Below are 16,905 nucleotides of genomic sequence, written 5' to 3'. Positions count from 1 at the left end.
TTGAGAGCTAAGATTGCAAATCGAATTGTACTTGTGCATATAGTTACAAGACTTATGCAAGTGGGAGATTGTTGGAATAGTGTCTAAGGCTGCAACTATATTAGGCAGGTATTTGACCCGATTGTGCATGGTCCTTTTGGGTTGCCTTCACCATAGCAACTTGACAGGATGATTTATTATGAGAGAACAAATATTATTAATATATTATGAGAATAATATAAGGAGTAATAATATTGTTATTTGATAAGTCATAAATTAATTAGAATTAATTTTGTGACTTAAAGAGATTAATTAAATAAGACGGTATAAACTGTCAATTGTTTGATAGTTACACTTTGGGCTGTGAATCCTTCTTGGATAGGGTTGGACGATTTCTAGGGCTTGGGATAAGCCAAAAATCGTCCAAGGGCTTATCTTGGAAAGGATTTGGATTGCTTTGAGTAAAGATTATCCAACTAGGGTTTAAGGGTGAAACCCTAGGAGCCTTACAAGTATAAATAGACCCTTGGGGCAAGGGAAATCGGCACCTCTGCTAAAGCAAAGAAACCCTGGCCGATTTCTATTCCCTCTCATCTCTCTCAAATCATCCTCTTACTAGTTGGTGTTTGTAAGCCATTAGAGGAGTGACATTTGTGACTCTAAAGCTCCAAGAACAAAAAGATCAAACAAGTGTTTCAAGGTAAGCTTCTAACTTTGATTTTGTATTGTTCTTATACTTTATTAGTTATTAGAAGTCTTGGATTCAAAGCATGTTTAATTAGAGAAACCTAGATCCAAGCATTAGGGTTTGCATGTGCACATAAGAATGTTCATATGGCCAAAACCCATCATGATCGACTCACACCCAAGTCAAATAGCACCAAAGCAGGTACATAATTCACAAGAAAAGTACTTACACATATCATAAAATAAGCACAATATCTCAAATCAACATAAATAAATGAAAGAATACGTACTAGCCACGACATCGGGCGTTGCGCGAACCTCCTCCACTGTCAACTGGAAGGCTCTCCCGCGAGCCTTCGGTGCCTCGACCTTCACTGGCTGACTCTCAGTAGCTCGTGCAGTAGCAGGGGTAGATCCTTGTAACAGCTATGGGCACTCGGCCTTCCGATGGCCCGTCTGGTTGCAATGAAAGCAAACCATAAATCCCTTGGGGGCAGTCCTTGGCTATATGCCCCTCCTTGCCACATTTGTAGCAAGCACCCGACCGACAGACTCCATCATGTCCCTTGCCGCACTTCCCACAAGTGCAACCCTTCTTGCCTCCAGATCTCGAATCAACGGGCTTAGCCTGCTTGGCTGTCGGCTAAGACTGTACCGACCGTCTGTCCTTCCCTTGAGACTCGGCCTCCTCCTTGGCCTGAGTCTCCATCTCAATCTCCCTCTTCCAGACATTTTCCTGGAGCTCAGCAAATGTCCGGTAAGTTGAGTTCGCCACGAACTCTCGAATGTCCCTCCTCAGAATGCTCAAATACCGACTCATCCATGCCTGCTCAGACGACACGTACTCAGGGCAAAACAACGCCCTCTCTTGGAACATCTGCGTGATCGCCGTCACAGACTCCGTCCCCTGCTTGAGGGAAAAAACTCATGTGCCAACCGTTCCCTCTCCACCGGGGGAACATACTCATCTCTTAACATGGTGGTGAACCTCTCCCGCAACCTCAGTAACCGTTGCGTATCTCTCATCTAACGTCTCAATCAGAATGATCTTGATTGACCCAAACATCTCCGGTATCTCTATGTGGATAGCCACAACCACCTCATTGTGGATCATCTGATGGAGTTCCTCATCACTCACGCCGCTGGTCTCTGGTCTGTGGCGTGTCATAACCATGATGTCTCTGAAATACAACATAAAATTATCAGAGACTCGGTCGAGTATACTCACACTCGACAACTCAACCCTACTTGTTCCTTAGTATCCTAAGGATTCTTACGTGGACTGCTCACTGATCCGGTGCTTCCAGTAGTACGGGCCCTATACTACCTTCCACACCGCATCAACATTCACCCCAAGTCCTCCTCCTAGGATCCCAATTCACAAGTACTCCATATCATGCTAAGCATAGGCTACCTTCTGACAGATCACTCATAAGCTCTTCACTGCTACCTACTCGCTCTCGAAGTATCTCATAGTAGTACTAATCTCCTAGGATAAGGCATCACAAATCATGCCACTCTAGTCCTAGATATGAATACCTAGCCTACTCTAGCATGCATAACATATCACATAATATCTCATAACACATAATGTAAGGGTATTTGGGGAAATCACCGTTCGGGCGCTGGCTGATCGTACAGACTGTTCCTTTCTGTCTTTCATTTACTCTTTTAGAAAAAAACTGTTTCTTTTCTGAAAATTTTCCTCAAATCCTCAGGTTGAGATCAGATGTGCCCTAAGGTGCATCCGAATCCCTTAAACCAAAGCTCTGATACCAACTTGTAACGACGTAAAAATTTAAACAATTTTTCATTGTTGAAATAACATAAAACTCATTCAATATTCACAAATCTCATATTCAACAACTGTCATCATAATAAAACATATCCCAAGATCATAAGATAAAATCCTCTGCCAGTGTGTACGGATCATGTCGGCGCCTTCCCACGGTCCTCGCTAGTACCTAAAACACATAACACATAACACTGTAAGCATAAATGCTTAGTGGGTTCCCCAAAATACCACATACGCACATACACACATACACATAACACTGTAAGCATAAAGCCTTTCCAATGGGCCTTACCCTAAACAACGACCTAGCCCCGCTTAATCACATAAAGTAATTGTTTCAAATCATTAACGGCTCTCAAGGCTAGATTAATCCCTTCCTATGTCCTATCAGAAGGCTAAACGACCATTTTACCCCTCAATGACCCCAAAAGTCCAAATGTTGACCAAATCCTAAAAGTCAAGGAAAGTCAACTGAAGGGTGGTACGCAGCATATACCAGATCTGTATGCGAGGCGCACTCCGCGATTATCCAGAGTCGAGGAACTCGACCCCTACGCGATGCGTACTGGGATTACGCCCTACGTATGTCCCAGATTCATCCTTTCTTCATTTTTGGTCTGAATAGGTTAAGTCATGGGCTCATATCACAGATCTAGGCTCTCTACTACCTCCTAAGTCATAAAGTCGAAACCTTTAAGCCTTGCATGGCTATAAAGGTCACCAACCACTTCAAACATATAACATCTTTCCTCATTAAGCCCTAATCTCATGCATGACTTAATCTTAACGTCCAAGATTGGATTTTTATGAATCCACAACGCATATTACATTGAAATAAGGCAAATCTAAGCTTATGGAGGCCATTTGCTCATAAAGACTCCATCTTGGGACCAAAAACCCTAAAAGTTGGTCCATCAAGCTCAAAACAAAAATGATAAGGAAAGCTTTGAGCTTTTTACATCCAAGTGAAGCTCCACCCTCTATAGAACTCGGATCCAAGCTTGTACTCCAACTTCTAGCCTCCACAAGAACTTCCTCTTCTTCTCCACTACCACACCAAGACACTTTCTAGCTCAAAAACACACACAAAAGCTTTGAACGATGGTATTGCTCTCTTAAGGTTTCTTTCTCTGTGAAATGGTGGCTGAGGATAAGACCATATCATTCCTTTTATAGTCCTCAAGTCACATTGGGGTTTTTCATCTGGCCCGGTTACGCCTGCCGTAACCTTGGTATGCCCAGCGTACCTAATCGAGTCTGCGTCCAACTTAAGTGCATGAGTACGCGCAGCGTACTCTTCAGTACGCCCAATGTACTGATTCGCCATAACTTTCTTTTAAGGGCTAAACTTGACAACTTGGAAAAGAAGAAGGGTTTAAGAGATGCACCTGAATTTTGGGATGTTACAGATTATGTCCTTAATGGGTTATGTGAAAACCCTAATTATGATTGAGCCTCAAGTTAGGCCTTCTTTTGGGCTTAGGTGTTTGGGTTCTTATTGGGTCATTTCTTGGACTAAGTTGTTGTGGGCCTTCGTTGGCCAATTGGGAACATGTTTATGGACTAAGGAAATTATTGGACTTTAGGATAAGGGCCATTGGAAAGGCTTAGGCCCAATTTGGAAAATTAGGCCAAAGCGGGCCATAATTGGGCCTTGATGATTATGAGATATTGGACCATCGGAATGCCAATTGTTTGGACTAGAATAAATGGTTGGGCCTTAAGATAAGTCCATGTAGAGGTTTAGGCCCAATTTTGAAAATTGGGCCATATGTTGGGCCTTGATTCATTGATTAGTTTTTGGGCCTTCAGAGCATGTGTTTGGGCCTTGGGCTTGGATCAAGCTAGGTTGGGGGTAAAGAAGTCTTTTACCCCAAACATGGACTTATGGTTATATATTGGAACCCAAATTAATTGGGTGTTGTTTTGATGTTGATAGTTCATGAATCTGTCAACCAACAGTTAGAGTTTTATCCGCGCGACTTCAACAATGTGAGGTGAGTCTCCTCACCATACCAATGGGTCGAAGGTACCAAGGCCGACGCTTTTTACGATACGTGGCACACTAGTTGATATAGTGATATGTGGTATGATAATTGGTTATATGTTAGGTGGTATGCTAGTTGTATATATGGTATACTTGCATGAAAGACCATGGGGGAGCCTATGACGCTTGGATGTAAGACCATGTGGGGCAGCCCATGGCTTTTCATGAAAAGACCATGGGGGGAGCCCATGATGCTTGGATGTAAGACCATGTGGGGGAGCCCATGGCTTTTCAGGTAAAGACCGTGGGGGAGCCCATGACACTTGGATGTAAGACCATGTGGAGGAGCCCATGGCTTTTAAGGTAAAGACCATGAGGGAGCCCATGACACTTGGATGTAAGACCATGTGGGGGAGCTTATGGCTTTCCAGGTAAAGACCATGAGGGGAGCCCATGACACATAGGTGTAAGACCTTAGGGGAGCCCACGACATCCTGGAGTAAGATCATGGGAGAGGCCCACGATATCCTTATATGTTTATATGCTTGGATTGTGTATGCTAGTTGATTATGTGACATGTGGTATGTTAGTTGTTGATGAGATATGTGATATGCTAGTTGTCTTTTTGATACTTGCATGGAAGACCCCGGGAGGAGCCCATGGCAATTGGATATCAGACCATGTGGGGGAGCCCATGGAATTATGTATATGTTGTATGCATGGCTTGTATGGTTGATATGATTTATGTGCTTATGTGGATTGTGTAGGGTATATTATGGGGAACTCACTAAGCTGCGTGCTTACAGTTTTGTTTATGGTTTCACGTATCATTGGTTTTTGAAAGGAAGGGTACGACTTGATTGCATTGCACACCCGTGTTTTTCGAATATGTGATTCTGGGACGAACTCTGATAAATGTTTTAACTAAAAATATTTTTGGAATGCTTGGATGTAAAAGATATTTATGTTTTGACTATAATAAAAATTAAATTTTTACCCTTGATTTTTGGGTCGTACAAGTTGGTATCAGAGCCTTGGTTTGAGGGATTTGGACGTACTTTCGGGTGTGTCTGAACTCAAACTGAGGATCTGTAAAGTTTTCAAAAAAAATGTTTTCAAGGAAAGAGTTTCTAAGACAAGAAAGGGTGTGGTGCATGTAATCAGCCGAGCTCAAGTAATTTTCCCCAGAATACCCATATATGTTATCTGTTGTGAATTGACTTATTAATATGTGAATCGCATGCTAGTTAGGGCTAGGAGAGATGACTTTATATGTTGTACGAGTTGGTAGACTTGCATGCTAGTGCTGAGTAGTCAGCGATAGATTAGCCTGAAATGTGGTGCTTGTAGCCTTAGGAATATTGGATGCCATGCTAGAATGAGAATGATTATTGGTATTAGTAATTGCTAAGTGGATGCTTTTAGAATTGTATACGGTTAGGATCTTATAGCCTTAGAATAATTGATTTGGCCTTATTTCCTGTTCTTTGTCTAGTTATGGTCCTAGGGTAGAGTCTATTATTCGACAATCTATTAGATCCTGTTTTGTGTATAATTTGCATGCATAAGGCAGCCGACAGTGAGGATAGATGGATGTGGATAGCATGAGTTGTGGTATGTAGGCTGAATGTTCTATGACAGTTCTTTGGATCGGAGTGCTACTGCCCAAATGTTGCTTGCTTTGTGCTTTGTGGAACTCTTGAATGATAGGAGTCAACTACTAAGTGAATATGACGATATTGAGGAGGTGGATGGCTGACATTATGAGGAGTCTTCAGCAGCTGATGGTAGGGCGAGGTTGGGAATCTAGGAAACCCTAGGATATGCTCCAATAAATTAGTGGGGCGGTTCGGTGAGGTTGGGAACCTAAGGAGAGCCTAGGAGTTGCTTCGTTGGGTATTATGCTGCTGATTATCGGATATTTGGTGCATCAGTGAAGTAGGTGACTTAGAGGATTCGGGAGGATTGCTGAGGAAAGTATGGATAGGTGTGGAAGGTTGTATTGGGCCCGTACTATTGAAAGCACAGGATCCATAGTCGAATCCGTGAGAGTTGTGGAGAATCTAAGAAGCTTTTGGGAAAGCAAAGGATCCATACTAGAATTGATGAGAGTCCTGGAGAATCTAAGATGAGGATAGCTCTGATAGTGGAGATAGCTGCTTTGCCAAGATGAGGATGAGCACACATGAGGAAGGACCAGGGTTTGGTCCCGGCTCCAGTGGTGAGTCAGTTAGTGGAAGGACTGTCAGATTTTTGAGTTCGCCTTGGATCTCTTGTATAAGGCTACAAGGATTGATTGTGCGATCTACTTCACTTCCGGGATTGGAGACTATGCCTTGGGGGTAGTTAGTAGCTCAGTTTAGAGCAGAGGTTGCCCCAACTATTATAGTTCAGCCGCTGACGATTAAGTTGGTGAGTGGGTCAGGGTGTGAGACCCTAAATGATATGGGTCCCAGATCCCAAGGGTGGAAGATCGATTAGGAGTACCTCAATAAGAGAGGTTCAGGTCATGTGAATTTAGTCAAGGATCTTGGGAAGAGACCCAAGAGTTCAGATCAACTTTTGAGAGGCCATCAGGGCCGGATTCAGTATAACACTTGCTAGAAACTACACGATGGAGTTTTCGTTCCAAGGGTTTGGCTAAGTGTACCTCTGGGTTTGTTTCCCTACTTGTGTTTGGGTTATACCTTCAAACATTGTCATATGCCATTTTCATACCGTAAGTCATGGGGTGGTTAGTGAAAGGTCGTTCCCCTCTTTGTTGGTTTGGAGCGTTCAATGTTATTTGGGTCTATGGTCAAGATCGGTTCAGGGACGTGATGCGGAAGGTCTACGGTCAGGATTGGTGACTCAACCATTGTTCTTGGGTCGGCTTTTGGAAGCGCCAGGGGAAGTGGTCTAATGTGGAGGCTTTGGTCTCGGCATCGGTTATTTGGACTCCAAGATATAAGTGTGGCATCATTTCAAAATGTCTGAGATTACTAGTTTCACTAGGTGTGACAACCCAAAAATTTCCACTTCAATAGAAACCAAGTCTGTTGCTGCTAACTTTCAAACTTTTGGGATAAGTTTGAGCAATTCAGGATTTACACTTAAGGAGATATCAGGAGAGAGGTTGCACTTGGGTTTTGTGCAACTCTGTTATTCCAAAACTCTATGATATTAGAGTTCATTCTAGGAATAAAATATTTTCTGCCAAAAATCCCAGGACTATATATAGGATTCTGAACCAAATTATTCATTAGTTACAATTCCAACTAGAGAAAAGCCGAATTCTCTCTCAAGGATCTTCGGACTTTTGTTCCAGAAAGTGAGTACTTCTATCTAGTGTTGTTTTAAAGCTTTATATATGCTTAATACACTAGAAATCATAGGAAAACACCAAGATCTGTGAGTTTACCGCCCAAGAACACCTTGGGGAGTAAACTCCATTTTAAGGGCCAAAGTGTGCCCAATGTCCCCCTAAACATTGGAAACCAAACATAGGACAAACCTTGACATGTTTAGGCATCAAAATCATTAAAAATCAAGGACCAAAAGTGAGTTCATGGCCAAGGAAGTTCTTGGGCCGTGAACTCCATTTTAGGGTGCCAAAATGCCTTAAATGCCTTCCACAAGCCAAGAGACAAGCATAGCCCTTCACCATGATGCGTCTAGAACCCAAAACAATCAAAATATCATCTCCCATAAGTGTTTACGGTCACAAACACATGACCAAATGGTCCATGAGCCGTAAACTCAAGATAGAGGTGTTTTGATGCCACAAACACTTCCAAGGGCTTAGGCATGAATTTAGAATGCTTCCTTATGACCTTTAAGACCCTCATAAACATATTTGGCCATGAGTTTACGGTAGTAAACTCATTTGGGCCGTGAACACCTCAAAAACTCCAAAGAAGGTGGTATTTCTCACCCTAGGCTAGAGCTAATGTCCCTAAATAATTCCCTAGCTTTCATACTTGCACTAACCCATGAGTAACCATGAGTTTACGGCCGTAAACTCCCTTGGGCCGTGAACTCATGGTAGTAAACTCATATAAGTGCCTTTATACCTTCCTATGTTGAATCACATGTGATTCCAACACTTGGTTAAGGTGTTTCCTAGTCCCGGAAGGTGTTTCCTTTCATATAGTTGTTATAAACACTATATTCATGTCAATATGTGTCCTTATATGTCATTTAGGACTTATTGTGTCTCGGGACTTCATTCGTGGAACTTCTCATCCGTACGCGCATACCCATTTGAATCACCCACATAAGGTGAGTTCATACCCCGTAATGAATCTTTAACTATTTTAATTGTTTTAAGGGGGGAATACAAGTTGAACACAATGATAATAGTGTAAATGTTTGTTATAAACATCTTTCAAAATGTTACTTATGTTATTTATAAGTTGTTAAAACATTTCAAAACTCTTTTAAAGGTTATGTTACTTTATAGTTATACAAAACTCCATTTTTAAAGTATAAGCATAACTTGTTAGATAAATGAGTCTTTTTAGTAACAGTCCAGTCGAGCATTAGTAAGCTATTATAGGTATAATTTAAGAGAATGCCATTCATTAATTCTATTACAATGAAACACACACAGAACAAAACAGAACATAACAGAACAGAGTTGAACAAAATAGAACAGAACAGAACATAATAAGGTGCTATAGCATGGAACAATTTCATGATCTAACTATACCAATGAATCACAACGCATTGTGGTAGTTATATTGGGTATACGTGATCACATAACTTTAATGTGGATAACGTGGCCTAGCAACTCATGGCGAAAGTCAACCTTGATTCCCAGAATCTCTCATAAGGAGAACGTTTAGTATGGGAATTTCTTATCACATTATGACCTTAATAAAACTCATATGTTTTTAGGTTGTTAGTACCTCCGTATGTCAGTATAAACGACATCAGGGTACTCATTTCTCCCATTACTTTCATAAAGTGTTAGTAACACTTGAAGGTTAATCTATTCTCTATTCGAGATAGGTTATAAACTAGGGAGAATGTACTTTTCAGTTGACAAAGGAACAGTAGAGTCTTGGTAGAAGACTACTTTCATAACAGTAGAGTCTTGGTAGAAGACTGCTTTCATAACAGTAGAGTCTTGGTAGAAGACTGCTTTCAAACAATCGAGTCTTGGTAGAAGGCTAATTTAAAAGTTAGGACCATGATGCTAGCTTTATGATTCCTTAATGTATACACTATAGACTACGTATATGTCAATAGATTCCGACAGCTAATAGGATGTGTGCCTTCGCTTCATTTCATGTTCTCGTTTGATGTGGTCTTGAACCGAGTTCCCCCAATCTATTATCTACCCGAATATATATATATATATATATATATATATATATATATATATATATATATATATATATATATATATATACACTTATGCTTAGTATACATTAAGTCATCATAAGGGTACCAAGTATGGATCAGGTTATAGGACACAGAGTCAAAACATAGTTTTTCTAGTACAGAACTTCTTATCAAAGTCAGTGTTTTTGATAGACAAAACTAGAGATTTCCCAGAAAGGGCTTAATCCATTTTATTAAGCAGTACAGTTTTAAAAGACTTTAAGTGAGTTAACTCTATAATACCTTAGTTTATACACCATGTTTATATATAGAACTAATATCCGATAGATAGTTAAATGTGTGTTTTCCCCCGACATCCTGTTCTCGTTGGATTGTGGGCTTAGGGCAGATTCCCCCAATTAACTATCTACCCGATATCAGATTATATATAGCAGTATAAACAAAGCTATTATAAAAGTAATCACCGTAGTCATTATTTTACTATAAGAAATATAGGTTTTCTTAAAAGAACTCTCCATTAGATATAAAGGAACCATTACAAATAACTCCATGAGTAACAAGTGAATACACCAAGGTTATACATGACAACGATCTAACAACCAATGGAATGTGTGCTATCCGCCTTACTTACTGTTCCCCGTTGGGTTGTGATTTTAGGGCAGATGCGCACAATCGGTTGTTTGTTTACTCTAAGTATAAATATAACTTGGACCCACTTAGTACGCATAGAAAGGCTTGTAGTGTCTTTTACTTAACTTCCATTAAAGTAGGAAATATAGGATTTTCTAGAGGAAGAGGCGAACTTTTCAAAGCAGAACTTACAGCGTACAATACTTTTACATATACATTTTCAAACAAAACTTTACAGCTTACTCACATCACTAAAATCTTATGAACTCACCAGCTTAATTGCTGATCAACTCTTTCAAATAACTTGTATTCTCAGGAGACTATTAGACAGGTGCTCGTGTTGGGGATTCAGAAGATGGAGCATTATAGCTTCAAGTCTTGTTTTGTTATTTGTTTATGACTTCTATGTTTTGTGAACACATACATTGTAAACACTTTCTTTCTAAATGAAATGGTTGTTCATTACTTGCTTACCATATACATATCTCGTGATACTTGACATGACGTCCTCCGCCCCCGAATGTTTTCGCCGTTCCGGTTTTGGGGTGTGACACTAAGAATCGGGAAGTGTTCGCCTGACCTTTAGGAGTTGTGTAGTCCTTAGGGTTTAGGCCAGTAATAGAACACTAGCACGGGTAAGCAGTAGGTTGTCAGCAGTTGGTTATTAAAGAGTAAGAAGGATTGGGAACCCTTCAAATCTCATGTATTGCAAAGAATTAGTCGAATCTAAGTGGGGGACAATCGCGCAAGTATTTAGGATAGGAGCACCTATGACACTGGGATGAGTTTCTCATCCCTATCGAGGTAAATGGCGGCCCAAGTGGCTGTTTGCAAGTTTGGAGTTCGGTAAAACTTCCCAACACATGAATCGTGTCTTCTTGGTGCTTGATAGCAGAATTTGAGGAAGCAGGTTGGGGTTCCAGTCATGAAGTGAGTTCAGTTGGGTGTTTGATCGAGTGCGTGCTCGACTCTGTGTGCGATTCAAATTGATAGATTAGGGGCAAGGCGTAGGGCTGCGATTGTGGTGAGGTGACAGTGTTTTAAGACTACGAGGGAGCCGTAACATTCACTAGTAGTCAGATAGTGTGAAAGTGTTGTAAGACTACGAAGGAGCAGTAACATTCACTAGTATTCAGAAAGTGTGAAAGTGTTGTAAGACTATGGGGGAGACGTAGCATTCACTAGTAGTCAGATAGTGTGGAAAGTGTTGTAACACTGTGTCACACCCCAAAACCGGAACGACAGAGTTGATCAGCAATTAAGCTGGTGAGTTCATAAGATTTTAGTGATGTAAGTAAGCTGTAGAAAGCTTAGTAAGACGTAGTAAACTGTAAGTTTTCTTTAGAAAAGTTCGCGTGTTCCTCAAGAAAATCCTATATTTCCTGCTTTGATGAAAGATAAGTAAAAATGACTCTACAATCCTTTCTATGAGTATTAAATAGATACACGTTATATAAATCTCAGAGTAAACAAACAATCAATTTTGTGTATCTGCCCTAATCCCACAACCAAACAAGGAACAGGGAATGACGCAGATGACACACATCCCATTGGTTGTAAGATCCTTATTGTATATAAACCTGGTGTATTCCCTTGGTACACACGGAGTTAACTGTAATAGCTCCTTTATATTTGATGAAAAGATTCTTTAAGGAAACTCTTATTTCTTATAATAAAATAGTAACCACAGTGATTCCTTCTATAATCCTTAGTTTATACTAGCTATATATAATCTAATATTGAACAGATAGTTAATTGGGTGAATCTGTCCTAAGCCCACAACCAAACAAGGAATAGGGAATAAGGCAGAAAGCACACATCTAACTACTTATCAGATATTAATTATATATAACCTTGATGTATAAACTAAGGTATTATAGGATTAACCACCTAAGGTCCTTTAAGTTATACTACTTTAATAAAATGGATTAATCCCTTTACTGGTAAGTTTCTAGTTTTGTATATCAAAAGTTCTATTTGAAAAGTATGCTTTGTGCTAGAAAACTATGCATTGAATTATTGTCTTATGACCTGACCCATACCTGGTACCCCTTATGATGACTTAATGTATATGGAATATATATATATATATATATATATATATATATATATATATATATATATATATATATATATATGACTAAGGTCGAATGGATAATAGGCTGGGTGAATCCGCTCTAAGCCCACAACCAAACAAGGAACATGAAATGAAGCAGGAAGCACACATCCTATTACCTATCGGATCCTATTAACATATATCCCTTGATGTATACATTAAAGAATCATAAGGTTAGCATTATAGATCCCTTTTTACTGAATGTTCATGTTACGACTAAGTTATGTATCTTGATTATTATCGTCGGGTACTTTATAGATGTACCCTTTATAAATAACTTAGGTTCGATAATATTATCACCTCGTGCCTGCTAGTCCTAGTACATGAAATCGTACCAGTGTCAACGCAAACCCGGAAAGATATATTATTAAGTTTATCACCTCGTGCCTGCTAGTCCTGGTACGTGAAATCGTACCAGTGTCAATGCAAACCCGGAAAGATATATTAACGTGATTTTTCCCGGTACATGTTATAGTATATGTTCCTCTTTGTACTTGTTATAGCATGTTCCTCCCTGTTTCTATTTATTGTGTGTTCTCTTTATGTTATCGTATATTGTATCTAGTATGAAGTGAACCTCTAAACTATACCCTTTATAGTTTACTAGTGTTTTACTTGAACTGTCATTGAAAAGACTCATTTTACTACGAAGTTATGCTTGTACTTTAAAAATGGAGTTTTGTTAAACTATAAAGTAACTTAACTTGAAAAGAGCTTTTGAAATGTTTTGATCACTTATAAAAGACATAAGCAATCTTTTGAAAGATGTTTATAACAAACATTTACACAATTATAATTGTGTTCAACTTGTATCCCCCCTTAAAGCATTTAAAACAGTTAAAAGATTCCTTACGGGGTATGAACTCACCTGATGTGGGTGATTCAAACGAATACGCGTGTAAGGATGAGGAGTTCCACGAATGAAGTCCCGAGACTTAACAAATCCTAAATGACATATAATGGCATATACTGACATAAATACAGTGTTTAGAAGCAACCAAATACAAGGGAACACCTCACGGGACTAGGAAACACTTTGACCAAGTGTTGGAATCATATGTGATTTATCTAAGGGGTGTTTAAGGCCAAGAAAAGGTGTGAACGGACAGGGTGTAAACTCATGCCCGTAAATTCATGGTAATGTGCATAAGAGGGTATTTGAATGCTAGGGAAACTTGAGGGACCATTGCTCTTCACAAGGATGAGCAAAACCAATGTTTTGGAGGGTGTTGAGGTGTTTATGGCCACACCATAAACCCTATGGTCGTAAACTCTCCAAATGGTCTCATCTTGGGCCATAAAGGCAAGGAGTTTCAAAGGTTCAAGTGTTCTAAGGTTTAGCAAGGGTCTAGAAGTGTTTAAGGCTCAAAACACCACACTTATAAGGGTTTACGACCAAGGTGTAAACTCCTGTCCGTAAACTCTCCTTGATGGTGAGTTTGATGAAGTTTAAGGCTATGACCAAGTGTTTAACATGTACTACTAGATGCTAGATGGAATACTCACACTTTGGAGTGTCTTTGAGGAGTTTTCGGCCACCAAGAACAAGTGTGTGTTCTTGGTGTTCTTGGTGAAACTTGAAGATCTAAGAAAAGTTGATTTCCATGGATGAAATCAAAGATTGTAACTAGGAGATGAAGTGTAACAACAATTCAAGGAAAGAACACTTACAACTTTTGAAGATCAAGGATGAAAATCGGGATGATAGTTGAGAGAAAACTCAAGTGTTCTTGAGGTGGGAGTGAAATAATGAAAGAAAAGTTGAAGGGAAGGAGTCTTATAGGGTAGTTTTCGGACATGGTTGAGTTTACGGCCATAAACTACATGTTTACGGCCGTAAACTCCACATGTTGGAGTTTAGGGCTTTAGTGTTGTACAGTGAAGCTAACAGGTATTTCCTAACACTCGTTCCTTGAATGTACTAGGCTCAGAACACTCAAACAGACTCTAATTTGTGTTAAATGATAGCAGGAGTGAGTCTGACACTGAGTTGAGTTAACTGAGATTTCAAAGCATAATTTTTTTGGGTTGTCACATCATCCCCCCGTTAGATGGAATTTCGTCCCGAAATTAGCTTTATGATAGTACCACTGGGGCTGCTCTCCTCTGATTGGCAGAATCCTCACTCGTAGACCTGGGAACTTTGCCCTAGTGTTCATGATATGACTCATACTCGGTCTATCTATCATTACCTCATGTATACAAGTCGCATATAATTAGGATTAGTAAGACGGCTGGATGTGCGACTCTGCTCCAGGTCCGCAACCAGAAAAGGAACAGGAGATAGGGCGGAATTACACATACTAGATCTGCGTAATCATAATCATATACTACTCTCGCGTATACAGTGGATGGTAATAGGTGGGCTGTATTCGTCTTTAGTGTCTGTGCTCGAACTTGGTATGCTGGATGAGTGGTATTTCGTGACTGTTTGTGGAACATACGGGGGCAAGGCTTCGGTGGACAAAGTACCCTTCGCATGAGTACTTCGGGGTTTAGAATACGAATGACAAAACTAAGGTTTAGGTCGGACTGTCGATACGAATGACAAAAGTTTCGTGAACTTGATAGTCGATGCGATAGAAACATATGAACTTAGTATGGTGAGGACCACACCAGCTTATGGTGAACGATAGTAACGAACTCTTTGCTGAACAAAGTTTTGGCCTATTTGAAAGAAATGTTTGTTATACGATGATGTACTCCTAGTGTGTTCGACAATGTACTCCTAGTGTGTTCGACAATGTACTCCTAGTGTATTCGACAATGTACTCCTAGTGTGTTCAACAATGTACTCTTTGTAACTATTATAGTGCTTTCTGTTTTCCCTTTGATGTCAACACATCTACGTATTGTACCGTGATAAGCGAGTACATACTATAAAAGTGTTTTGATAACTAGTGTCGATACTTTATATTACGACCCTCTTTGGTACCACTACGATCGCCTGTCATATACAAGTTATGAATATTCAAGATGGATAGGATCGTCGACTGAGTAACTCTGCCTCAAATCCACAACCAAACAAGGAACATGAATTAAGGCGGAATCACTCTCTCTAAGTCTGCAACATCCTAGCTATGCGCAACCCTGATGTATATGCTAAGCCATCATAGCTTCTTTGAACGGATCTTTTAGTTCTCTTGAATCCTTTAACTTTTTTCAATAAGTGATTTATTATAATTACTTTTAAGTGTTTTCCCCAAGTTTTAATCTTATATATAAATATAAATTAATTTTAAAAATAATTACTATTTCGAAAACATACCGCTGCTCGAAGGCGACTTCGGGGTTGATTCTCCTGCGGTGATTATCAGAATGCGTCCATCCGCGCCCGAGTTCTTCATTATCGGGCAGTCTCTCTGGTAGTGTCCAGCTTCACTACAGCCGTAGCAGGCTTGGTTTTCTTCAACTCCGGGGACTTGGGAGATCGGTTGAGCCGGTGCCCTACAGAAACGGATTGTGTGTCCCTTTCTGTGGCAGTTCAGACACTGCATTTCCCGGCATACTCTGGTGTGGTGGTAGTTGCACTTTCCACACTTCGGGAGAGTTCCAGCATATCGAATGGAAGGTGTTGGAGTAGTAGGTGTTGTGGCGGCGTACATAGTACTCGTTTGTTGCTCTTGCGGGGTTTCATGTGTCGTCTGATTCTTCTTCCTTTTGTTCCCCGACTTCCGTTTATAGTCCTCTCCCTTCGATGGATCAGGAACAGGGACTTCTACACCATGGCAGACTTCATGGTCGATGAGTCGTTGGGCCAAGCGTTTGGCACTATCGAATGCGACTGGGTTAGAAGACTGTACATCTCCTTGGATCGGGGCAGATAAACCCCAGGTGTATCTTTCTATCTTCTTGCTCTCCAGGCTAACCATCCCGGGGCATAGTGCTGCCAGGTCGCTGAACCTGTCAGTGTAGGCCACTATGTCTGAGCCGACCATCGTGAGCTCCCATAGTTCTTGTTCTAGTTTCTGAACTTCACCCCTTAGGCAGTATTCTTCCAGCATCATCTCTTTAAGGTTCTCCCAACCCATTAAGTTAGCCACTGATAGGGACAATGACTTAACATGGTTGTTCCACCATGTTAGGGCTCTATCAGAGAAGGTGCAGGCAGCAAACTTGACTTTGCTCCCCTCTGGGCATGAACAGATTTCGAAGACCGAATCTGTTTTCTCGAACCATTGCATCAGAGCGATGACTCCACCAATTCAATTAAAGGAATTGGGTTTTCAATTCATGAAGTCCTTATACGAACACTCTCTTGGGTGTCCGTGAGTATCTCCAGGGTTGGATAAGTGGGTACCGCTACCAAATCCGAAGGTACCACTTTCACCGAAGTTAGCTATAGTAGTTGCCACTGTGGAGGATATCGCTGCTTGGAGGGCA

This window comes from Lactuca serriola, chromosome 1 (genome assembly GCF_051521515.1).
Source record: "Lactuca serriola cultivar US96UC23 chromosome 1, Lser_US96UC23_V15, whole genome shotgun sequence".
Classification (NCBI taxonomy): Eukaryota; Viridiplantae; Streptophyta; class Magnoliopsida; order Asterales; family Asteraceae; genus Lactuca; species Lactuca serriola.
The sequence above is the reverse complement of the archived record's forward strand: the minus strand, read 5'-3'. Positions refer to the sequence as shown.